At 33.1% G+C, this 27,256-nt stretch overlaps 1 long non-coding RNA gene across 4 annotated transcripts; it reads right to left on the reverse strand.

The window, feature by feature from the left end:
• Nucleotides 1-870: 870 nt before the first annotated feature.
• On the reverse strand, nt 871-27,033 carry LOC129219190 (uncharacterized). Of its 4 annotated transcripts, none has more exons than XR_008580373.1 (5): nt 26,853-27,033; nt 26,491-26,577; nt 15,616-15,681; nt 13,943-14,095; nt 871-1,075 (listed from the first exon to the last, which is right to left on the reverse strand). It is a non-coding gene; the product is annotated as an uncharacterized LOC129219190 (long non-coding RNA). The 4 variants fall into 4 exon arrangements; XR_008580371.1 differs by having other exon boundaries at nt 26,848-27,033; XR_008580372.1 differs by lacking the exon at nt 26,491-26,577 and having other exon boundaries at nt 26,853-27,028.
• Between the last annotated feature and the right edge of the window lie 223 nt (nt 27,034-27,256).

Consider the following 27,256-nt stretch of genomic DNA (forward strand, 5'->3'; position numbering starts at 1 on the left):
AGTATAATAAAAAAAATAAATATTTGTAATGATTTCTCTTTCAAATTATCTCCAAAGCTAAAAGTTCTAAAATTCATGAATTGATTTCCTTGTGCTCATTAGAGAGTTAAGTTTCAGGTTTTTAATGAGTGTCTGAAATCTTTTCTGCATTTACGTGTCACACATGTGACGCGCGAATAACTATTTCTGTCTGGGAAAACGATAATTTCTAAGACGTGAAGAAAAAAATCTAAAAAAAAAAAAAGAAAAAAGATCAATTGAAGGGCTCGGGGCAGAAATGTGACAAGCTACAAGAAGTGACTTTTCGATCAAACGTTTTGTTTCTCATAACTAAAATTGAAATAAACATGACAATGGGGATTATGTCATTTGGAGAAACACATATCTGGTTTTAGTATTGCAGAATATAGAATGTATAATACACATTTGAAAAATTCTTCAAATATATTTTATAAGTTGGAAATCGGTCTACTGAAAAATTCACATAATGTGGCATATCACATACTTGCCCCGAGCCCTTCAATTAAAAGAGCTAAGTTAGCAACATATTTCTGGATGGTAGAAATATCCAAGGAAGTCAAATCAAATGACAAGCTAATTATTTTTCTTCTGTAATCAATTAATTCTTAATTCATTTTAAAACAAGCTTCAGTAGAATCGTGGATTTCAAGATGGTGCTAAATTAAAGGAAAAAAGTTATTTTACCATCAAATCTTCGCAATTTTCTATTTATCTTTTGTTACAACAACATTTTGTTTGCTTTCCGTTCATGAGCAAAGAAAAAGTGTATACAGTGCATTCGAATTTTATAAACAAGTAAAACTTCTTAGGAATGATCCAAAAATAGGCACATTTTACAATTTCCAAATACTTTTTATTGAAGATGATGTGACAAATGACGACATTAAAATGCTTATGTTATATTTTTCATGGTTGATGCGGAAAGAAATACATGGTAAAAATGCTTATCAGAAGTATAATGTTAAAAATGCTTGGCTGAGAATACAATTCCAAATGCTTTCATAAAAAAATTCCATTCTTTTTCTTGGCAGAATGTTAGCTTTGATTACAGCAGCTGAAAAAGAAAAGCAACCTTTTATAAAGTATTATGCATCTTCAAAATATTTTCCCTACGTTCTAGGTGCATGTAAAATTTAAGGTCGATTAGGTTTAGGAGTATGTATCAAAACATTTGTGAAAAGGTCTCGTTGAAGCGTAGCATAACGAATTTATATTTGCTCCATCGGTAAAGTATCGCTTATAAAAATTCTGTTGATACGCCATTACAGGTTACTGTTGGAATTAGGCGAGCAGGAATATAATGAAGGTGAAGCATTACGGGATTAGAAATGAAGCATATAGCTGCAAAGGTAGGTATCTCCAATCCCAATATTTACGCAAATATGTTTTTATAAAAAAAAATTCTGTGAATTACTTAGGCATGCCAACAACATGAAACAGTTAGAAATTTGAAATGGTCCCATAAATGGCCTTAACAAAACAAGAAAAATTTTTGTAACTATTTCGTTTTCTTAGATAATATATGAATTTTTCCTTTTTTAAAAATTATTTTTATTTTTTAGCGATACTTACTTTTTCAACTATACGCTTCAAACGAAACCTGAAGTGTGTTGCCTCAGTAAATGAGCGGAAGACTTTCTTAGTCACTGTTACTACAAACGGATTTTTTGCATTAGAAAGGTGTTTTAGCCTGCTAGGATTTTTTCTCACCTTTTCACTGTAGTTTTTATTCTCGTTTAGACACTTAAAATTTTTTTTTGTTGTTGTTCACTTATTCTACCTAGCTTAGTCGCAGGCTAGACCACGAGCATAAGAATCCTCAAGAAATCATTAATTTAAAAAAAATGTTGGTAAAAAGACTTATGGATATCCTTTAGAGGGGATGGAAACCATGATTCTGTTTTATTATTATTTAGTTTTTGTGAAGTTTATTGCTCGGACAATGAATTTTATATTTAAGACCAGATAAAAAAAACTGCGCGTTATGAAAAAAAAAAAAAAAAAAAAACCCCTCAGAATTGAAGAGCTACGGAAGTTAGTTTGAAAGTAAACATTCAAATAATTTTGGGGCCTCTGAAGCTATGTATAAGAAACTTCGTGTCGTATGCAGGAGGTCGTGGGCTAGATTCTCACCTGTGCCCTGGGTGTTGATTCCCGTTTCATGGTCCCTCAAGTATGTGAAGCTGATTAGCTTCTGTATAAATAAGTTAAAAAAAATGAAGGAATCACCATGAATACTTAATATTGCGAGAAGTAATGAGGAGGGGAGGACGTTTTTCTACATTGAGAGAAAAAATGGCAGTGGAAGAAAAGCTAGTTCAGTACATCTTAATCTACATGAAAAGCTGGTTTAGACAAATCCGCAAAAATTGGGATATGTTACAAAGAGATCCAGAAAAAAATGTAACAAGCAACTGCCGGATTAAAAAAGCAATGTAGTGTGCAGGATTGAAGAGTAAAAACAAGAAAAAACTGCTATGAGTTTCGGAAAAGCAGGATGGAACAATCAAGACACGAGCTCTTGAAAACTATACCTCAGCAAAAACAACCCTGTTGTAAAAATTTCCCCGCCAAGAAAACCTTTAACTCTTCCCCACAAAAAAGAAAACCTTCATCCTAAACATAAAAACCCTCAGCCTTAAAAAGTCATGATATCTAGTTTGCCCACCAAGTATTTGCAAAACTATCATCCTCCCTGTTCTCCTCTTTCATCACACCTACTTCCGTTAGAACGTCCTCCCACCTTCAACTCCTCAGAAATATGGATAGATCCTTCAAATTGTTTATCTTGTTTGGCGGGAAGCTTTTCTAATTGAGGTGGTTGCTTGGTGAGCAAAAAGCTTCCCGCCAAACTAGATAACCAATTTTAAGGATCTATCCATTTTTCTGAGGAGTTGAAGGTGGGAGGAGGTTCTAACGGAAGTAGGTGTGATGAAAGAAGAGAACAGGAAGGATGATAGTTTGTCAGATATTTGGCGGGCAAACTAGATATCATGACGTTTTAAGGCTGAGAGTTTTTATGTTTAGGATGAAGGCATTCTTTTTTGTGGGGAAGAGTTAAAGGTTTTCTTGGCGGGGAAATTTTTACAACAGGGTTGTTTTTGCTGAGGTACGGTTTTCAAGAGCTCGTGTCTTGATGGTTCCATCCTACTTTTCCGAAACTCACGGCAGTTTTTTATTGTTTTTGCTCTTCAATCCTGCACACTACATTGCATTTTTAATCCGTCAGTTCCTTGTTACATTTTTTTCTGGATCTCTTTGTAACATATCCCAATTTTTGCATATTTGTCTAAACCAGCTTTTCGTGTAGATTAGGATGTACTGAACTAGCTTTTCTTCCACTGCCATTTTTTCTCTCAATATAGAAAAACGTCCTCCCCTCCTCATTACTTCTCGCAATATTAAGTATTCATGGTGATTCCTTCATTTTTTTAAACTTATTTATACAGAAGCTAATCAGCTTCACATACTTGAGGGACCATGAAACGGGAATCAACACTCAGGGCACAGGTGAGAATCTAGCCCACGACCTCCGGCATACGACACGAAGTTTCTTATACATAGCTTCAGAGGCCCCAAAATTATTTGAATGTTTAATTTCAAACTAACTTCCGTAGATCTTCAATTCTGAGGGTTTTTTTTTACAACAGGGTTGTTTTTGATGAGATTATCACATCTTTTTGCATTAATATTATTACTTTGTCTGTATTTTTAGAATTGAAAATTTCAAGTATAAATATTCAATTGAAACAATGTTGTTTTGTGTTTTTAAGGAACAATAATGGCAAGCTTAATTTTATGTCATGTTATTTTCTGACCAGTAAGATTCTATGTTCGTTTAGTGAGAATTGGGTCGTTAAAATTTTATTGCAATCCTTGTATCCTCTCTGTTGCAAAGAAAAGTGCTTGGATAATAAAATACAATCTTTTAAATCATATTGTTTTCAAGTATTTTACAACTTCGCAATAAATTCTATTACAGCTTCTTTATTTGACGGATTATTATTCAACATTTTCATGAAGTTATTTTTTTTTTAATGTTTTACAACTTGGGAGCCATTCATTAATTACGTAAGGGTCCCGATGGGGAGGGGGTTGGAAAAATCTCTACATACCCTTACTTTGGGGGGGGGGGGTCAACTATATTCTTACGTAATATTTTCCAAGTCGATATTTTATATTAGAAATTGTGCGGTCTAGTGGTTTCGCTGTGACCATATTTCATTTGCGTCTGAAAGGTAAAAAACGTATTAAGATGAGCTGATTTTTCTTTGTTTTACAAAGAATGATTAGTGTAAAATATAATAAAAGAATCGCGCTGGCATGTTTTATTCTTAATTAGTATCGCATCATAAACAAAAAATGTCGAAAAAACATTCAGTCTAGATTTCAACGTCTTAGTAAATTTTTCTGTACACGAAAAGGTTTAATTTAAAAATAGTGAATTTAATAACAATTCCAGTGATGTAAGATTCGTTATTTTATTATTTTGAAAAATGAAATGGAATCTTTCGTAAGAATGGGGGGGGGGGGGGGTGAAAAATCTTGCGTACCCTTACATGGGGGAGGGAGGTCAAAAATTGCCAAAATCATCCTTACGTTATTAATGAATGGTCCCTTGCGGGCTATATTAATCCAGCTTTTCAGTTTTTTTTTAATGACTTCTTTTCTTAAATCGTGGATTATTTTACGTTTTATGGGATAATTTTCATTGTTGGGTGATTTACCTTTCTTTTGATGGAACTCTTTGTCTTGCTTAATACCTAGTTTTGTTTAAAAGTTCACTAAAAAGACAAACTAACATATGTTATGACCAAAAAAAAAAAAAAAAGAAAAAAAAAAAAACGAGTCTTTATATATTTTAAATTTGAATGTGTCAGAAGATGTATGCAACTGCACTCTTCGTCAAATCGCGGATATCACAAATTTGCCACAGGGACTGCGTATGAGCGTGGACTTAGCTCATTTCAAATGTCTTGCTTAAATTAATTGCAAAAATTTTGTCTGTTAACAAATTACTGCAAAACACGGATATCCACACATATATTTCATATATTTCAATTTATTATGTGTTATGTTTGTGGAAAATGCATTGATTTAGAAAAAAGGCAAACCAATAAATAAGTGCTATTTTTCGCTTTCAATTATAAAGTTAGATGTATCATATTCATATGCGTATAGTTACATATAATATGTCACGCAAAATATTTTCATAGTTTAACCCCAGTTTCGCCGACATTTAAAATTTCTTCCCCCTTAAATATATCAAAACTGAAAAACAGGAAGGAAAGAAAATTCGTATAGGTGATACTGGGGGGGGGGGGGGGGCGACTGTATTCTAATCTCATTCATTAATGTTTCTCTGCTTAAATATAAACAAACAACATAGCTCATTGGGCTTTCTGTTTTATGATTCCAAGTCTGCGCGCATGCGCAGTCGCTGTGCCAAATTTGTGATATCCGCGATTTAACGTCTACTTGCAACTGTTGGATCTGTTTTATTAGTCTTGATTGGGTGTGGTGGGAATTTCATTTCCAAAGACAACTTTTCAATAATTGTTAGATCTTAGATCTGTTCTAGCCTCGCAATTGCAGTCAGAGATTAACAAACCCTATAAGCTGAGAGTACGTACACATGAATTTAGGGGAAATTAGTGATTTTCAAACTTTAATTAATCCGGCCAATGATGTCCCTGGGGTTTGAATTTTTGTATATGTGTTCAATGCCCCCCCCCTAGAATATGTATACAAAAAATCATTACCATTGCCGCTCGGGGAGCTACTGCAGAACCCCAGGAAGGTACGATTTGGGGGGTAAAAACAAGGGGGAGGGGGAGGGGTATCAAATGGCACAAAAGGCACATCAGTAGAGCACAAGGAATGTGTGTGCGAAATTTCAGCTTGATTCGTCTTTTCGTCTGAGCTATAGCCCTGTCAAAGAAAGCGAAAACGTTTTTGAAAAGCGATTTTATAACTTAAATTCCTCCTACCCCTGATGGTCCTGGGGATTGTATTTTGGTTTACGTCGTCAGGGGCCACTAGAGATTGAGTATACCAAAAATCAACACTAGGATTCTTCATGGGGCTGAGATACAGAGGGGTGAAAAACCCAGAAAACCTCAACTTGTTCTGTCGTGTAAACTGTTCTTGATCGCTTTTATTTTCTTTCGTCTTTCTTGGCGTTGGATTTGCTTTTGTTGGCTGCTGACGTTTGGTTTTCTTGATAACTTTCTTGTAAATGAAAAAGAGCACCTGATAATATACTCGATGACGAAACCTATCTCAAGACTGACTTTCAGACCCTTTTGGGCAGGACATTGATGTAAGGTGGGGCACTTGACTTACGCGCAGTAGCGTAACTAGGGGTTGGCAGGAGTGGTTCTTGCCAGGGGCGCAGCAGCTAGGGAGGCAGCATTTCGACTGATTTCAAAATAAATAAATAAATAAATAAAATGATCATATAAGTAGAAAAGATTTAAAAAAAATAAAATAAAAATATAACTAAAAAAAAGTCCCGCAATTAAAAGAGCTCAGAGGGGAAAATAAAACAGTCCTTTATTCTCAAAAAAAAAAAGGGGACGGGGGATTTTAACCGAGGTGTGAAATTCTATTCCGATTCAGTTCGCTAAAGACTTATATACACAATTTGCATACCAAGTAGCGGTGGTGGAAGACGTTCTATGCCGGATGATTCCAAGTGTATAGTTGTTCTTATGCTAATTATTTATTCTCATAATAATAAATAATGTAGGCATTAAAAGTCGTATTTGAACAAATTATTGGGATGCCTTAAATTAGCGAATATAGAGTAAGGGAATGTGGGGCAAAGTGAAATGGTTAAGATTACTTACTTTTTTCAAAATGAACAAATTGGAAATTTGTTTTGAAAATTACGGTACATAAAGAAAGAACACTATAGTTTATAATAAAACTTGCACTGAAACGTTTTCTTTTAAATTTTCAACAGTAAATTTGTACCTTTAAAAAAGGGGGAAAATCCCCCCCTTTTTTCATGGGGGGGGCAAAGTGAAAATTTAAATATTTTCCAATTGAAATAATTTCTGTTTGATTGTTAAAGGATATTATTGATCGAATAAATGAGTAAATAAAAGAATGAATGAAGAAATGAAAATAAAATGAAGCAATAAACGAATAAATACAGATATAAATATTGGGTGAGTGCAAAAGTTCGTGCGGAGTTGCAATAAATGGCGTTAGAACGGGCGTAACGTGTTGTCATTAATACCACTATCTACGTAAGTCAGATCGTTGGAACGGTGACGTGTGCAGCTTTCATTCCAATCAAAATAATTTGTGCAGATACAAACTGCTTCCAGAAAGATTACTTTTAAAATGAGTGTTGATAAAGTGCATTTACGGCATGTTATGCTTTACGAGTTTCGGAAAAGAATAAACGTTGCAGCAGCCGTAAAAAACATTCAAGACGTTTATCAAGATCAAGCACCAGCTAAACGAACTGTGGAAAAATGGTTTGCAAAATTTCGTTGCGGAGATTTTAAGCTGAAAGACGAGCCACGCTCAGGTCGACCTTTCGACATCGATGACGACGTTTTGCGTTCTTTAGTTCAGAATACTCCGCGAATTTCAACAGAGGAAGTTGCTACAGCACTCAACGTTGACCGATCAACCGCTTTTCGGCGTTTAAAAAAAATCGGATTTAATTTAAAGCTCGATATATGGGTGCCCCATTTGTTGACAGAGAGCAACAAAATCCAGCGAATTTCTGCTGCCGTACCTTTACTCGGGCGGCTCAAAAACGGGCCGTTTTTGGATCGATTAGTGACGGGCGATGAAAAATGGGTCCTGTACAACAACGTTCAGTGCAAACGCACATGGAAACAGGCAGGTGAACATGGTGACGCATTGGCAAAGGCCAGTTTGCACCCGATGAAGGTGATGCTCTGTGTTTGGTGGGATTGCAAGGGTATAATGTATTTTGAGTTTCTCCCCGCCGACCAAACGATTGATTCGAACAAGTACTGTCGTCAATTAACTAATCTGAACCGAGAAATCAAACAGAAACGTCCAAGTTTGTCAAATCGTAAAGGCGTAGTCTTTCACAGACCATACGTTTCAAGACAGACGCTACGCAAACTGAACAGCCTGAAATGGGATGTCCTAACTCATGCACCATATTCTCCTGATATCGCACCATCGGATTATCACTTATTCCGGTCATTGCAAAATCATTTAAATGGAAAAAAACTTGACTCTTTGAATGCCTTACAAAACGTCGTGTCTTCGTTCTTCGAATCTAAACCACGCAGTTTTTACGTTCGGGGCATCCGTATGCTGCCAGAACGTTGATTATAGACAACAATGGAGAATATATCATTGATTGAATAAAGAGTTTTACTTGCCTAATCACTGTATGACTTTCTTTCACAAACTCCGCACGAACTTTTGCACTCACCCGATAAGTTAATACATGAGAAAAATTAAATGAATGAATAAAATAGCCAATGAAGAAGAAAATAAGTGAATGAATGAACAAATAAAGGAATTTTTAAATGTAAGAATGTGAATGGAACAACTAATTAATTTATACGTAAATGATTTTATAAAAGATTGAATAAGTAAATGAAATGTACTATATTTCACTCTGCCCCATCCTCTTTGCCCCGCATGCACTTGACTAACTCTACGAAGCATTTGAAATACAATTAAGCTTAATATTAAGAAAATGAATACTGCACCATATATACTAGTAGGTCTCAATTAATATTTCAAATATTAATAGCAATAACTTTATCATTTAATAATAACAAAAATAATTTTTGACTTACAACAAAATATTACAATATGAGTCCATTTTTGAAAATTGCTTGTATTATCATATTCTTTGATTTTCAGAGGTATTTTTCTCTTGAATAGACTTCACGTGTTACTACATAGTTAAATTATTACTAGGCAGGTGGAGCAAAATGAGAGTAAATATTTGAACATTTCACGTTGCCCATTTTCCCCTACTTTTATTTTGCCTGTATGTAAACAGTCTTGCTTTTTAGTCAATTTCAGATTAGCAATGTTTTTTGCATTTGCTTTGCTTTCCTAACTATAATAGAATTTTTTAAACGCTTCAATTTTTATTTAAAAAAAAAGTTTATAGTTAGTTTGAATTCTGAAATTTTGAATTCAAATTATGTTTTTCGCAATCACGAGTTGCGTCAGAACCCTACTTATTGGTTACTACTATGCTCATTTGTTTCTAGAAACGGCTCCTGTTCACCTCTTGGGCGGTTACGTGTGTACAATTGTGTATGTGTATGTGTAGACCTGTGTGTACACACGTTGGCGTATGTGTATGTGTGTAAAGGTGCGTGTGTGTATGTGTGTGAGTGTGTATGTGCATGAGCGTGCGTGTGCCACCGACCAGGAGAAGCGGCTACCGTGAGGAGTCGCGTCTGCAGAGGACGGTGGGATTGAAAAAGGAACCAAACATCAAGGACGGTCAAGTAAGAACGATTAGCAATCGTGATTGCTCAAAAAAAAAAAAAAGGTTTTTTTTCTTTCTTTTAGTAAATATGTAAATTATGTTTATTGCATATTCTCCAAGTGGTTTGAAACAAATTCTATTAAAAGTTGAAGCTGTTTCAAAAAAAAAAAAAAAAAAAAACTTGTAATATATACATTGCTATAAAGAGAACTGAAAAATGTTTATTCTCATTTGGTTCACGAAAGTACATTATTGATATTTTTAAACGAATTGCAAATATTATTGGTTTTATTGAATTTATGTGAAATGGTGGGGGTAAACTGAAATTTTTGGGAAGTGGAAAATTTTCAATTTACCAAATGAAATCCCAATTTTACCGAATGATAAAATTCGAGCATACACACATATAATAACATCTACTGCGAAAGAAAATTGAGCATCATTGAAAATAATTTACAAATAGAAAATAAGAACATTAAAGTTGCGATACTGTCTTCTAATTTGTTGAATCAATTAGTCAAATGCTCCCCCAAAAAAACTTTTCGAGAGGTCACAGTGACCTCCGGTGACGACCCATCGGGACGACGCTGTGTGTGTGTGTGGGGGGGGGGGAGTCGCAATTTCTAAAGTCCGCCAGGGGCGCTAGAACCCCTAATTACGCTACTGCTTACGCGGCAGGGCAAAACACATACACACACAAAGAGAGAGAGAGAGAGAAAGGGGGAGGGGAGTGAGAATTTCATGCATCTTCTTCATGGCACAGGGTAACATGTGTGACTTTGACAACCCCTTCTTTTTTTCTTTTGTTTTTTCAAACGTATATATACAGAGAGAAAGAAGATAGTAGATTTTCCTTCTAATTTGGGATGAAGTTCTTCGTAGAATACGAGCACACAAATCAGGAGAATTGAATCCTATGTTTACGGACAAAGAGATTTAGCAATATAAACTTAGACGTAAAGTAATATTCGCGCAAAAACAGGGATATGGGGACTCTCCCTGCTAAAATTAACGAAATTGTAGCTCTACAAACCAATCTTTAGACTATCTTTGGTGATGTTTGAGGGAGGGGAAATTTAGAGGCCGTTCATAGTGAATATTTCGAAACTAAATTCTTAAACACGCGGTTGTAGACCATCTTTGCTAACGTTAGAGAAAACGTTGGGATTAAAAGAATCTGAAGAATCTGTATTAGAAAGTTTTAGAGAAAACGCAATTTAATATCATGTTATGGTTCATCCATGTCTGGTCTCATCATCTGTTTTAGACATCGTTGCAACATCTTTGTCAGAATGAATAAAACTGATACATGCATGCGATCTCTTAAGAAAATTTATCGAAAATTCATCTGCATGGCTCTTATTGACAACCAAATCTTTGTTTCTTTTTTTTTTGACCTTTTCCTTAATATTTTGTAATTTTTTAAAAATCTTTTCCATATTGTGTAGCTTTTCGATACTACCTTTAACAGGGGTACTATCAAAATATTTGATTTGTGACGTTTTTTACTACGCTTGCCTTTTCTAGGTACGTTTTATTATGCATATAAAATCAAAGGTACTTCAGTAACAATAAAATAAAGACTAGTCAATAATTTGAGGAAAGTAAAAGATGGGTCTTTATCAGTTTGCTAACGAACTAGAAAAACAAATTTCAGTTGTATTTAGTTTGGCCAGAATAATGCAAAAACAGGAATATTAAGTGACGTTGATTGCGAGTTAAGAGAAAAAACATTTCGCTTATTTAGATTGAAAATATATCTATTAAAAATTAAACAAATATTATACACTAATTAAAAAATTAACACCATCAAATGCAATTAAAATAGGAGGTTTGACCACGGCCGAAACTCCCAAACTTGATACTTGATGTTGGCAAAATCTCCCTCAGTATGGAGTCTTTTAGTATATTATTCTTCATACAAAAATAATTCAATTTTTTCTGTGTATGATGATGACAAATAGCACAAGACAAAAATAATTTGCAGCAAAAAAAAAAAAAAAAACCTCTTTGTTTCTACTTGAACATAACTAAAAAAAACAAATTAAAAAAAAAACGAAACAGATTTTGATTCTGTTTGATACCATGCCGTTACCTGCTGCGTATTCATTACATAAATGCTTACATATGAAAAAGATAGGGTTATACTCTCTTATGGTCAAACCACCCTTGTTTCTCCATTTATTTATTTATTTTTTACTCTGACCCACTTTGGTATTTCCCGATCAAAAGTGTATAATTTCACCGGAAACTTTTCGATTTTTATAATTTAACATTTATAATCTATATTAAACTATCTTTGATCATCTACTTTACAGTGCTTGCAGAATTCCTTTTCTAGCATAAATAATTCGGGTGCATAAGCTTCGAATTTGTTGAAACATTTCAAATATAAATATTTGCATTAAGTCAACCATATAGCAATTGATTTTATTTGTATGAGATGAACCACGATTTGTATGAGATACTCCAAGTCATATCAAATTTTTGTTCATTTTTATAATAACATGTTATGACAACATATAAAAATGTTTATAACATAAATTAATTAATTAAGACAAATGGCATGTAACGTATTCAACGTAGGGTTTCCAATCCCGAGCCGACTTCAGTCCCGCGGGATTGACTTTATTCTTCTAAAAAATTATTTTTTTATGTCAAATAGAAAAAATTGTGCTTTTTAGGAAGGATTGCTATTGTGACTTGTGTGTGTGTGAATTAATAGTCTTTTTGAATTCTGTACAGCAATTGTAAAGCACTACAAAATCAGATCCTAAATAGCAATTATGGTTTGATAAGCAAAAATGTCCTTCTCGTATGGGATGGTAAAGGATTTTTGCTCTAAAAATGATGATGAAAACTCGCTTGATGAAAACATGAGCTATGGCTCTACTGCAATTGGTTTTACTAAAAGTAAATAATTGTAAAATTTAGAAAAAGATCGGCATTAACTTCATTACCTTTTAAAATAGATTTTTATTTCTTCTACAGGGTTTTTCCTCAAGAACTGCAAATTTCGAACAAAAACGATGTCTGTTGAATATGTGTTTTGCTGTATACAGTTTAACTTGCATTGATAATACTCCCTTGTTGCTTCATTAACGTTGGTCACAGTATCAGTGAATTTGATTCATTACAGCAAGGGGTGAATACAGCATGAATTCAGCATTTCACCAAGTCCCAGTCTCAGTAAAAGTGTTTGAATAACTTCGCTAACTGTATCTGTCACTTTAAAGAGACAATAAAAAACTTGAGCAGCTTAACTTACTGCCCTGTCATGCAAGTCATCCTGTGTTTCATACAAGTTTCTGTAGCCCCTTTTAAAGTCATGCCGAAGGTATAAATAATGTCAGATTTTTCATTGCTTTCTTCTTTGGAGTGCACTTTTTGTAACTTAAAGGTTTTGAGTGTATTACTATATCTTACAGAAGTGCTCCAACATTGTATTTAGGCTACTCCAGCAGGTTTGGGAACATATAATACACTTTCTCTATTTTTTCTAAAGCGCAATTTACTGGATTTTAAATTTTGGTGATGGTTTTCGAAAGTGCTAATAAGTTTTACGCTTTTTCTCGATTGCTGAAAGTAGGAAAACTGAAACCTCCGAGGGAGAATAGCAATTCATTCTCAGAAAAATACATGAGACACAGTTTTTCTTACGCTTCTTGCAGATTTATTTTCTGCAGACAAGAAAGAAGATTCAAACTACAAATGGTGCTTGTGAAAACAGTCGTTTTATGAGCAGCAAAAGCTGGATAACGCTTGAATGGAAAAAAAAATTGCGGGATTGGGAATCCCGCAGGATTTAGAGAAAAATCCCGCGGGATCAATCCCGCTAAATATCTTGCGGGATCCCGGGGGTTTCGGGATCAGGATTTCGGGATTGGAAACCCTAATTCAACTGTTCTCTTTTGTTTGGCTCATAAAATCTATTACAACGAGTGTAATGGTTCCAGTCCCCCTCTGAAACAGAACGCAAGAAGTATAATGTTAAAAATTTAAAACTTCGAATAAAAGCAAAACTTTCATTGAAACATTTTAATATTGCAATGGTGTTTCACTATTGGATTATTTCAACAACTATTGTACGATTTTTCGGATCTCGCTCTAACCATTTTTTTAGCCGTTCATACTTAGTGTTAATACAGTGAAATCCCGTTACAGCAAATTCCAATGCAACGAAATATTCGTTTCAGCGTAATAAGTTTTCCGACCCAAAATAATTTCTCTCTATTACATTATTTAAACTCTATTACAACGTAATTCCCGTGACAAGGAACAAAATTGAAATGCCCTTAAAGTTCGTTGTAACGGGATTTCACTGTATATTCAAGTACGAGTAATTTTAACGCAAAATCAGATAATAGTTGTAATGTCTTTTTTTTTCAAGCAATTTTAAGCTACGTAATTAACTTATTTGACTATGAATACAACAAAAAACCTGTTTAAGTTCCAAATACATACCCTTTTATTAGCAGTAAAAGGCACATATAGAGCCGCAAAAGTCACCCGTGCATATTTTGTTGCACACATCAGAACATAAACCAGGCTTTGCTGTGCAAGTAGGTAGAATTGTACATACGAAAATCAAAATGACTGCAAAGAAAATTTGAAGGGCTGAAAAATAAATCAAAAGTATAATTATTTTCAACGTTATTTTTATTGAGTCATACATACTCAAAGCTAATTTTTGTCTAAGAATGGCGCGCAGTCAGAGATTTGGCCAGTATGACAATATAGGTAAATACGAGTTACTGTCAATGATTTTCACCAATATGCTATAAATATTCATCATTTTTTTCCCTATAAGTAAGTTTTGGCATCGCTGATGATGTCCGAAACAAAAATCAGTCAGAAAATTTATCAATAAGTTCATCCAGAGCTGAATCAGTCAACTTATCAGTATCGTTTTTCCAACATCCGCTTTTTTCTAACTCAAATGGTTTAGACTTCATATTATTTCATATTTGAAGATGAAAGCAATTATCTCAAAACAAAATAAATATATTTCATGCAAAAAAAAGAGAAAGGTATTAAATTCATACCTTCAAACTGTTAGGTGTTTTTGTTCAGTTTATTCTATTTATGAATTTTGTTTAATGAAAAAGTGTTACATTCCATCCCAATTCTTTCCGTGTGTAAACGTAAAAGAATAGAAGAAACAAATTCTGAATCGTAACAAAACTTTTCCAGTATGACTGTTAGGAAACTCCTCGGTAGCACCCTGACCATATTGTTAGGCATGATATAGACCAAATAGATAAGAGACTAATTCAAATCACTAGATACGAACTTGATTACAATGCTCGCCGTCCAACACAGCAAGGCACAGCGCTACGTTCACACAAAACAAAAAACCGACTACTATGGCAACGCAAGATGGTATTTATAAATTTACTCTGGCGCCACCTGCCAGACTAATTGACTCAAAACAAAATTTATATAAATTACAACAAAATAAAGAACTAAATAATTAAAAATAAGAAAACAGTTCAAAGTTCTTTTTTGATCCGTTTCACAACAATGACATTTCGAATCTTTTGATGCAATACTTTTCAGAGGCTTTAAACAGATAATATTGAAATTTCATTTGTTTAACCCACAGAAAAATTCTTTTTCTTTTGGACCGTTGCAAAAAAAAAAAAAAAAAAAAATAATTTTTTAAAAATGAAACTAAGAGTTGCAACTCAATAATCATTTTTATCATAGATAAAATCATTAGCCGTTCATTTTTCTAGCTGAAAAAATAGAGAGCTTCAAATCATAGAACTCTAATTGAATTAGACACTCCAATGAATCAATCTATTACTTACGGCGAACTTAAAATTTCATCTCAATTTTATTCATAACTTTTTTCCATTTGTCGAAATGAAAACTAAAAATATATTAGAACCTCTGAAACTTTTTTTGATTTTTTCAGAAAAAAAAAATTGTGTGAATTTTTTTAGATGAACACTTAACAACTAGGTCTAGAATAAGAGAGCCGAACGTAGATGAACAACGAACACAACAGGTAAAGAAGTCACTTATTAAATGTTATCATGGAAATAGTAGCAATTATTGTTTGTAGCTTGTTGAAAAATAGATTCTCGATAGCGTTTGAAGGTAGGTTTTATTTTCTTGAAAATTTTTCTTACCTGAGAAAGTCAATGAATTTCCTCTTTGTCTCGAGTTTTTGTTCATTGTTTCAATGTATATTCTCTCTGAAAATAATAAAATTTAAATACAAAACCACGAACAAGCTTTTCCCCCAAATCCAGAGCTTAATTTTTAAAAAAATTTATATCCGATTCAAGTCATGCTGATACTTATTGCTTTTGTTTTCCGTTATTTACTTAACAGTAGCATGCTATTACATAAAAACATGAAGATAATATCATGGTGGTTATTTTCAATTATTTTTGAAGAAGAACATGAATTCCACTCTTTTCTTATAATAAGGCTTTGTTTCTTTTACTGAAAATTTAAATTTAACGAAAAAACGTATTAAAAACAAATTAAAATGAGTAAATAAATAGATAAATAAGCAAATAAAAAATAAATAAAAAAACAATTAAAATTACAATTAAAATGGAAAATAAAAACTAAATACAGCAAAATAAAAATCAATAAATGAATAAAATAAAGAGAAAAAAATGAATAAATCTTGTCATCATCAATGCAATATTATTTTTTATATGACAGGTATTTATTTCATCGCCCAGTCTGCATTTGAATTTTACAGTTGACTTGTACTGCAAGGTATTATGTTTTTAAATGATACTACAAAGCAATCCAGCGTGATACACAGCTGAGTAAAGGTTTGAAAATAAAAATTGGTAGAAATAATATTCAGTTTGCTAATGCTTCGTCATGAACCAATTCACTATTTTTCCGCGTTCGTAGGATTTAAAAAAAATCAGTACCTATTTGATCCTTCAACTTCAATTATAGGAACACAATATGTAGCAGAAAACGCTTACATAGAGTAGTTATTTTCTCAATGACATCTATCCTTATATTAAACCACCTGGTAGATGTTTTCCTGGTTTTTTCTTATTTGATTCGGAAAAGAGAGGCAGCAACAGTTAAGCCTAGAATTCCTCCCCGAAGACGGAAAAACTTCAAGCATGGAAGTAATGCTTTAATACAGCGCTTTTTGATTTTTTTTAATCAGTGGAACCCTTTTTAAGGTCCACTTTTTCACGGAACACATGGTTTTTCTTTGATAGTATGAAAAGCAGCATTCAAAAATGGCATATTAATAATGAGAAGGAAAATGATTTTAAATAAATTTCAAAGCTACATAAAATTTCTCGAATTAATTGTTTCACTAAAATTTCGTATTTTTATACTGAAATAATCGCAGATCGTGCATTGACAACAAAAGGGTTTTTAATTCATTATTCGTTTTGATGTTTTCTCTGCTGTTTATTCAGAAAATGCTGATTGAAAGCTTCATTCAAACTCTATTTTAATCATTTTTTAAGTGACTAATTTGAATTGAAAGAAAGAACACAAGTTTTGTGGAACCCTTGAATGATCTCCGTGGAACCCTGAGGTTCCGCGGGACGCAGTTTAGGAAACGTTGCTTTAGTAGAACATTTGAAATGCCGGATTTAAAAAATTAGGAGTGATTTTAAAAAACGTAGAGTGCTTCAATTGATATCTACGAGTCTTAGCAAATCAACAAATTATAGAAAAATCATTTTCATAACAAAAAAGAGAAAAGTCTTTTGAAGAAAATTAGTATTATGTGTTTTTTTTCCACAGTTAATATGTTTTTAGAAGTTCTTCGCAGACTTCACGCATAAAATTCTTTATTTTACCGAGAAAAAATTTATTTATGTCTTGAAACGTCTATTGTGCTTCTTGACCTTTTCCGCTTGCGCATTTATAATAAAAGTTTGATGTTTGTGTCAGATGGCATAGTATACATTCTCACTACATTGTTAGTTTTAAAAATAAAATATAAAAGGGAAAAGGAGCCCAAAGTTTTATGAAGCAATTTTTTCCCCAGCAATGTTCAACCTTGTCAATCAAAGTAAAACTCCCCTGCACGTTTTTCCATTTTACAGCTTTTATGACTTCAGGAGCTTTTCTATTGAAGTCATAAACCATTATTTTCTTTCAATAAAAGATTTTCAGAATATTTTACTCCTTGTATTATTGAATAAAAGTAACCAAGCATATAAGTTATTGATAGTTTCAGTTATTGCTGTTAAAAAATTTTCAAACTGTTCAGATGTACATTTATTTTAATTCATAAATTATTTTTCCAATGTTTTCTATTTATTTATTTATTTGGATGTGTAAAACAAATGTATGCTTACATAAAACTTTCGATTGCGTTCTTTTGTGGGAAAAATATTCACTTAATATTTGATTTAAGTATTTTTGTATAAATATAGTTAGAAATAAGGTCGATCAGCTTGCCGAATCGTATAAACTATTTTTAAAGTAATTAATAAAAGCTCAATTTAAAATACATAAAACAACTATGGCTTGAATATCTTATTTAAGTTTTTCAATTCATGATTTCTAAAAAAAAAAGTTTTTTGAAAATAGTTACGATAGTGTAATCTGATTAGAAAGTAACTTGAAGCTGAATAAAATTCTCAGCAATAAAAATGATAAAGAAAACAAAATGAAAAAAATAAAAATTCGAAGGTATAAAAACTTTCGGACTTTTTTTTTTTTGCAGTTACACACACTATAGATCCAATTATAGAATGAAATAATTAATTAAAAAAGAGAACATTTTAAAATCCTGTATAGATTTCAAACATCTTCTGATGACGTTCGGTTAGTTAAAAATGATATGGCACAGAAATATACAGTAATTTTTTCTTGAATAATCAACAAGAAAGCATACTCTTTTCTTGTTCCCTATTCCCCACGCCAAATATAGCCCATTAATTCGCTTATATACTTTTATTTACTGGTTATAAAGCCGAAAGCATGAGTGGGATAGTGTGTCTATACGTGTGGGTGTATGTGACTCGAATCGAGTCAAAACAGCACGGTGGAATTATATGAAATTCGACACAAAATTTCTGTGCACTGGAGTGTGCTCTGTGCGCTTTGAAGCGTCTTTCATAAACTTTCTCATTGCTTTTTTTTTCATTCCATTTTTAAGTTTTCTTCTCACGAAAAGTCATAAATACGGAGTGGAATATTTCCTGCACATTTTTAATTTTTATATCATTCAAAAGCCTGAATTTTTCTGAAAGCGAGGAAGTATTTTCGAATCTTCTATGTTACAAAGATGAGGAGTTACATATGTTTTTAACCAAACTAAACAAAAGGCTCAACTTAATCCAAGAATTTCAGACGATAAAACATATCTCCAAAACAAATACCAAAAACACAACTTTAATGATTTAATTTTTGCAGGTAAAAATATTGTTTTGTTTTCTTGACTATTCCCCCCCCCTCACTTTCTTCTTCTTCTTCTTTTTTCTTGAGAACGTATGATTGAGATTTAATATGAATTTTATCTTAAAGGAATATGGACCGCGCTCTTTTGGTTTTTAAGAATTGTTTATTCATTCTATATCATGCGACACTTTGCTCTTTAAACTGGGATAGCTTTTTTGTCCGCTTTCAAATTTTTGCTGCTGCTGCTGCTGTTTCTGTAAGCAACACAGTTAGATCTTTTCTCCTTCTAACCTTAATTAATTGTAGCTAAATTATAGCTAAAATTTAAGGTGAGTAAATATCTCTCAAATAGCAAAAAAAAAAAAAAAAAGTCAAATTTTGAAATTTTTGCTTAAATTGTAAACGTACATTTTAGTAGAGCTCAGAAATTTTTTAAAACTAGTTGATCGATATCAATGTAGTAAAATGGTTTTTAAAAACTTTAGCTGCTCTGTGTTTCCAATGGTTTGCGTCATACAAACGGCATTTTTTCTCGTCGACCTTTTTCATAAAAGCATACTTTTGGTTTAAATACTTTTTGCGTGAATTTGGATTTGGAAGATAAAACGGCACGTTTTTTCCCACTTTTTTTTGTGACGTTCTTAAATTATGCTCATAGGTCGCCCCAGAAGACATTCGAATAGACAATATAAATAAACAACTAATCCAGAAAAAGGCAAACCAACATTTACAACCTAGTGTGCATAAAACATAAGTTCAATTTTTTAGTTCTAAATTATACTCTAATGAAAAGGGTAACATAGATTTTCTCAAAGAAAAAAAAAGAAAAAAAATCGACGTACCAAGAAGGAGTTGTCAGAATGAAATGAAATTCTACATACACAAGGACAACATTGATAGCAGAAAATGATTACAAAATGAAAGCATAATGATCACTTATTACAAGAAAAATATCAAAAGAATGGAGATTTTTGTGCCTTGTTGATCCAACTTTAGCATAAATGTACGAGACATAGCAGTCTCGTATGATGTCTTACTCCATCTCGTTCCACAATTGCTGTAAACGCGCCACTAATTCGAACAAACTCATAGGCAGTTCAACTTACCGTCTCCAATTAAACCCATATATATGCTTCATTTGTGAGGAATCAGGGGATTTCGCTGATCAGAGAAGGTGATAATTTGGAAGAGGAAGTCCTCTGATACCCTCTCCTCTTATTGTTTGACCATTATTAAAAAAATGGCTCGCTCCTGGGAGGCCATGAGTGCCAACACATGCGACTGAAGTATGACACAAACCTACCGTGAGACCGTCATTTTGATGTGAATCAATATTAGGGTTGACCATGTTTCGTATACTATAGTCAGTGCTTCTCAACCGGTGTGCCGCGACAAGGTCCTTAGTGTGCCACGATATTTTCGTAGCTGTAGAAAAAGGAAGAATAGAGAAGCATTTCACCTGCGCGAGAGATCAAATATAATTTTATTAGTTAAATTAATTGCCAAATTGCTTTGAAAACTGCATACTAAAGGTGAAGCATTTATTTTACTACCCTGTAAAGAAATCATACGGGGAACGATAGGTTTGGATGCAATGAATGAGGTGGTCAGAGTGAAAATTCCAGACGATTTTATAGGGCAACGAATTAATGACAAGATGGGTTACATTAAAAGAAACATTTGATTGATAAACTACAAATCGCTGGAAAAATTTCATTTCAAGTTGATGATTCAACATATATAAAAGTTTCACTACTCTTACTATAATGAAGATGGATCAAGATCAATATATTTTTTGCAAAGAACTTTGTCAGCTTGAAACTCGTGATGAAATATTCCGCGTTACAGCTAAATAAATAAAATCAGCGAAGTTTAGTGTCACAGCTGCACAAGCGCTCGCACTGATGGAGCAGTTGCAACGACGAGAAATATCGAATGTTTCATGTTGAATGAGAAAATAAAAATCCATGTGTTCAAAGCAGTTACCTCCATCGTGAAACTCTACTGGCAACAGTATGCCAGATGAGCTGAAGTCGGCCATGATGGAAGCCATTATAATCATACAATCAAGACCACTTAATTCTCATATTTTTATTGTACTTTCTGAAGAGATGCGGGTAAATCACCTATCCCACGGAGGTTCTCTGGCATTTGAGAAGCATGGTCCAGCCGAGAATTTTTAATGTTTGACAAGAAACGAAACATACCAGTTTTTAAAAATATTTTCTGAGAAAGCGTGGATGATATTTTTTAGACTCCAAACGAACTAAATCGAAAAATTCAAGGAGGTGGTGTGATTGTATTTATGTGTATGGACAGGGGGCTAATTTTGTTCAAAGAAAAAAAAAAGTTTAAGTCTGGAGAGAGGAATCTGGAGAGAGAGTCTGGAGAGATCGTGGCTCACTTAACATATTCAAATGAACCAGCTTCACACATTCTGAAAACAAAAGCTTAATAGGATGGTAGAACATTTGGCCATAATTCAAAACAAAGCTTGAACACCACTTAAAACTGACTGTCATAGGACAATATGACTGGGTTCGTGTTCCGTTGTCACTTCAGCAAGGAACTTTCTTTGATGGCAAGAGAAAAATTTAGACCTCAGGAGCGACTGCTTCTTAAAACTAGAGTTCAGCGAATTGCCCTTGTACGCATAGTGGCTGTTAGTAAAAATAATACAATTAAAAATCTCTGATCACGCTATTCATGAGCTGTTACTGTTACCCGCTTTAAAAATCATAAATTTGTACCGCTGGAGTCTTAGCATTGAGAATTTTCAAGAATAACAAAATATTATATCTAGATCCTTGATTTAAAATCTTCTTGTAGCTCTTCCTAACATAGAGCTGAATAAAAAGCACCGTTGTCCTTCAAGAAAGGTACAAGTGCCTCAGTCGTGTTAAGTGAAAGTTTGGAACTTGCTATCCGTAATAAACACTAAAATTCACATTGAACTTTAATTCAATTTCTAGAAAACTGAAATATTTAAAGATTAATTGTTATATCCTTATTGAAACGTTGTCTTTTTCTCTTCCCTGTTTTGACGATTGAATGATGAAAACATTGTCTATATTCACATATAAAATTTGGTTCAGTGGGGCCACAAGGATCAAGCAAACTATTAAGCGTGCCGCAAAATAAAAAAGGTTGAGAAGCACTGTACTATAGCACTCCATAACATAACCCCAGCTGTGCGAATGCAATAGCATTGCATAGCAATGGTATGAGCATAGCAATGGCATTGTTAGGGAGTTCACAACTGATTCTCCACAAAGTGAACACAAATGTCATCATCGCGTACGCAAATGTCATCATCGTCCAAATTTGACCTGTATTCAACTCTCAAAATGATCTGGAGTCATTCAGTTGCAGTCCAATCCCGTCGAACTCGACAGTACTCTTAGTGGAGGCGAAAGCGTGAATGCCCTAATGTACCCTTTGCTTTTCAACGGCACACTGTACCCACAGTTGAGGTGATGTTATGCCTTGCTATCATATAAGAAACATGGCTTTCCTTGATATTGATCCACAACACCATGACAGCCTAACATCATGACAGCCCTACATGTGTTGGCACTCATGATGGGGCTCCAGGAGCCATTCTTGAACAAGACAATGATCCGGTCACACATCGTAAGGATGACAGGGGACTTCCTCTTCCATATTATCATCTTCGCTGGTCTGCGGGATCCTTTGATTTTACACAAATCGAGCATACCTCGGATCACTTGATAATTTGGAGTCTTCCAGTTTAAAGGAGTTAGCGGCGAGTTTACTGTACCTGTGGCACGAGATGATGCAGAACATTGTACGAGACTGTTGTGCTTCAATACTCACCTGTATTGCTTCGTAATTCCACGCTAAGAGGTGTCTCAAAAAAGTACTAAAACCTCCAATCATTTTGGATTGTTCCCGTAGTAAATGAACATTTTTCTTTCATTTTGTAATCACTTTCATCCATCAATGTTGTCCTTACGTATGTGAAATTTCGTTTCCCTCTGACAACTCCTCCTAGTTGAGTCGTTTTTTTTTTTTTGGATAGAGTTATATTTAACCTATGAAAGAGTATTGATAGTTTTTAGATCAGATGAAAAGTTTAGGCATCTTATCGCGGTTCCAGTAATGAATTTTCATTCTATGTTGAACCATTTCTTGAAGCAATGTAATGTAAAGCGAGTAGAAATTGTTTAAGCGGAGATATTGCGCACATGGATGGGGATTGAATACGCGTGCAAGAGACTTCAGTAGTTGTACAAGAGCAGTATTCGAGTTAGCAGATGAAGTGCATGCTAGTTGTTCTGACCCTTTGTGATGAAACCCCGCTACTTTGCATTGTTTTACCAAGCTAAGTGCGTGAATGTTCACATTTGTCCTATTTTATAGACTGGCAATGAGGTAAAATATTTTTGATTTAAGCGGTTCCCCGTAAGGCTACTTCCCTAGATGAACATTGTTAGCATCAGTAGTTTTTTTTAACAGTGAGTGGTCTTGTTTGACTAAAAGACCTCACAATCTCTCCTAGCGAAATAGGAGTGTTCGCACATCTGCTACTTCAGCGAGATGGTGCATTCTTCTCATTGGCTTACACAGTGGGAGAGATTACGCGGCTTATTGGTTACAATGCATTGTAAAACATTAACAAATTTTAAGTTAAACGAGTAACAAAGTAACTAATTGTAATTTTTTAAAAACTTTTCTGACGTTTCTTGCTCTCTTCTTTATCTTTTCCCCTAAATTAAAATTTCTGCGTCCTTTCTGCAAGTTGTGTAATTTTTGATTCATTATTAAAAAGTAAAATATTTACTTCCACTATAATAATAGTTGTATATGAAAACCTTACAATAATGTCATTTTAAATTTAATTATTGCTTGCAATCAAATTGTATAATAATCATAAGGAGCAATCTCTCCTTACCCATGCGCGCAATCTCTCCGATCCTATAAAGACAGATTGCACCAAAACATCCTGTTTTTTTTTGTTATAACTGTTGCATTACATTAAAGCGTAACGGCAAAATTACAATAAAAATGCATAACCAACAAATGATGTTGCAATTATACATGAATGGTTTTGCAAAACATTGATAACTAGAGCGTTTTTCACTATTTTGTTGAATTGTGTGCAAACTCTCCTAGCTTTACCTCAGACTATTGGCGAAAGAAAGAACTGAGACAACTATGATGAAAAGAGGATTTTTAGATAAAGCGTGGATTGTAGCATTATGCTCTTGAGTGAAATTTGAACAAAAACTGAATCTGTTAAATGTTTATGCATTTGTCAAATGCTGAATATAACTATGAATGTAATAGGTATTTTTTTTTTTCGAAGACTCGAATTGTGCGAAAACGTTCTAATGGACCAAATGCACATCAAAAACTTTCTTTAAATTATCCTCTACTTATTGTGTCCAAAACGAACAAAAAATTTTTTAACGAAAAATTGCATAACTGTTACAGTGATTTTTCGTCTTTTTGTTGCGACGAACAATGCAAACCTTTCACTTCCAACCTTTGAACTTAGATTATCAAACAATTTTCTTGCTTCAATATTAGTAACATTTTTTGCAATTATATTTGACTTTCAATGCAATGTTTCTGTCCGCAATTTTTCTGAACCAGGTACAAGCTATAAACGTATTGCTTTCCTAACAGCGGTGGCGTTTCGGGGGGGGGGGGGGGGGGGGGAGGCACTTTTATGATTTATTTATTTATTTTATTTTCTAATTTAGAAACCAAAACTAGAAATTATAAAAAAAAAAAGCAGAAATGACAAAATTTTCAGACCATAATTATTTACTTTACTTTGCATAGCTGTTTACGGAACATTATTTAGCACAAGCAGTAACTTTTAGTTTATGTATTCATTGTTTAGATATTAGTAAATCAATTGTTTTACCAAAACAAGTCATACTTGCTTTATTAAATTATTACCAAGTGTTTGTGACATCTCAAAATACTTTGGGGTAAATAATGTTAAGTCTAATTCATGTCTAAGTGTTTCTTCGGGGAGAGTTATTGTATGCATAATTCATCAAAATTTTAAGAAAAACATGAGTTAAGCTGTTAGATTTACATCAATTACCACTCATGTACTCTCAGAACCAGCTTTAGCAAAATTTGGTACCTTTTCTTTCTTTTTTTTCTTTTTGCTGCCACTAAACATACTATGGCTTTTAGCTGTCGTTTTTTTTGCCCCCCCCCCCCCCACTTTTCAGTCCCAATCGCCGACTCTCTTCCCTAATAATATGATTCAATTTGGCTTAAGTTTTCTTGGAATAAATATAAAAAGGTACCTTCATTCATTAAAAAAAAAAACCGTGTATGCAAAAGTTCCTCCGCAAATCCCGTTTCCGACTGCTAGCACTTTTCAAGTGAAAATTATGAATTTATTTTAGTTTAAATATTTAAAATATTTTAAAAATTAAATCAAAGACATAAACTTGCTCATTTTAAAATAAAAAATAGTCATAAGGTTCAATATATTCGATTATATTATTTAATTTCATTCTCATTTCTATGCGTCGGACTTTTCACTGACCTTTGTTGCATGTAAAAACAAACTATATTAAATAAGTGTAAATTCTTAAGATATTTTGTAATGCAACTAATTAGATTAACTAATGTAGCAATCCATTTGAATTTATAACCGTCATTAATTTGTCTCAAAGCAATTGAAATCCTATGCGCCAAATATCAATATCATAACGTTTCATTTTAATTAAACCAAAGGTTTCAATAATGAACAATTTATATTGATAATAACTAAACTGTTCTGATAATGTGTCTACATCAGCATTGCATTTCGTATTCATTTAGATCACTTATAGGGTGTTTGCGATTTGAAGAATTTTTTAAATACTGCAGATAGATACATGATGAATGATTAAGTGCTTTTTCCCACAAAGAGTTAAATAAAGAAAGTCATAAAATATTGCACTTCCCTAATTTAAAATTGAAAGATTTAACTAAATATTGTTGCAATTAGTTTTGGTTAACCGAGAAGAGTCCAAAATAAAAAGGACGTAAAATTTGTCTGGTTGTTTTATAGCTAAATTAATTCAATTTCTAACACATCATCTTTGAAATATTTATTTCAGCTACAATTCAGCTAGCTTCGTCACGGTTTTTGAACCGTCTATTGGTATACTGTCGTACTATTCAGTCCTAGCACTGATTTAAATTGATGCTTTCAGACCGCTAATTTAGACTTGAATTTTTATTCAAACTTTTTTGTAGTCTTAAATTAAAATTTAGTAACCGTTCATTAAAAAACCTTTAAACTATCTTTAAAAAATCTTCATATCTCATCTAACTCAGAGAATCTCCGTTTTCTTTAGTATTCCGAAAAAAAAGAACACTCTCACTAAGTAAAAAGTCAAAAAATATCCTAATTAGGTATAAAATGAGAATTAGAACTTCCAGAAATTTAGCCCTAACTAAATATTGTTTTAGTTGGATAATTCATTTTTTAAAACTTTAAATTCTACTTTAAACATGTAAATACACTCTATAAAAAAGGCACATATATTTTTGATTTCAAATAAAAAAAAATAAAAAGTATTAATGCTTTCAGTCCTATGATTTAGTCGTTTAATTTTACTTAAACACTTTATTAAACTAAATTTGAACAATCTAAAAATAAAGCTACATACCTCACCTAACGCAGAATCTCCGTTTTCTTTAGTATTCCGAATGCGAACGAAAGAGCACTTGCACTGAGTAAAAGATTTAAGAATGTCCTAGATAGGCATAAATTGAGAATTAGATTTGCCAGAAATTGTAACCCTAATTAAATATTGTTCTCTGAAATTCATTTTTGAAGACTTTTAATTACTCTTTAATCATATGAGGGGTCTCTATAAAGAAAGCAAATAAATTTTAATTGCAGGATAAAAAACATGATATTAATGCTTTCAGCCCTATAATTTAGTCGTGAGTTTTTATTTAAACTTTTTCGTAACCTACTTTATTGAAATATCTTTGAACTATCTAAAAATAAAGCTTCATACCTCACCTAACTCAGAATCTCCGTTTTCTTTAGTATTCCGAATGCGAAAGAAAGAGTACTTTCACTGAGTAAAAGATTTAAGAATGTCCTAGATAGGCATAAATTGAGAATTAGAACTTCCAGAAACTGAGCCCAGAGCACGTTCATCTCTTGCTTTTTGTTTCCTCCTCCACACGTCAGGTTTTGCTTACACAATATCGAGAAGTTCCATTGTTTCAACTGATTTTGTTGCTATAAAACTCAATAATCTCAAAGTAACAATCGACGTCCACGGTTGATCGCAATTTATTGCCATCACTGCATCCCATTTCTCTAGGTCTTTTTTGGGGCTGAATTTCCTTCGTAATAAATAAGCCCTCTCTGAGCATTAGCATCCCTGACAACCAGGAAAAAGCTCAATGAGCCGTATT

This window comes from Uloborus diversus, chromosome 3 (assembly GCF_026930045.1).
Source record: "Uloborus diversus isolate 005 chromosome 3, Udiv.v.3.1, whole genome shotgun sequence".
Lineage (NCBI taxonomy): Eukaryota > Metazoa > Arthropoda > Arachnida > Araneae > Uloboridae > Uloborus > Uloborus diversus.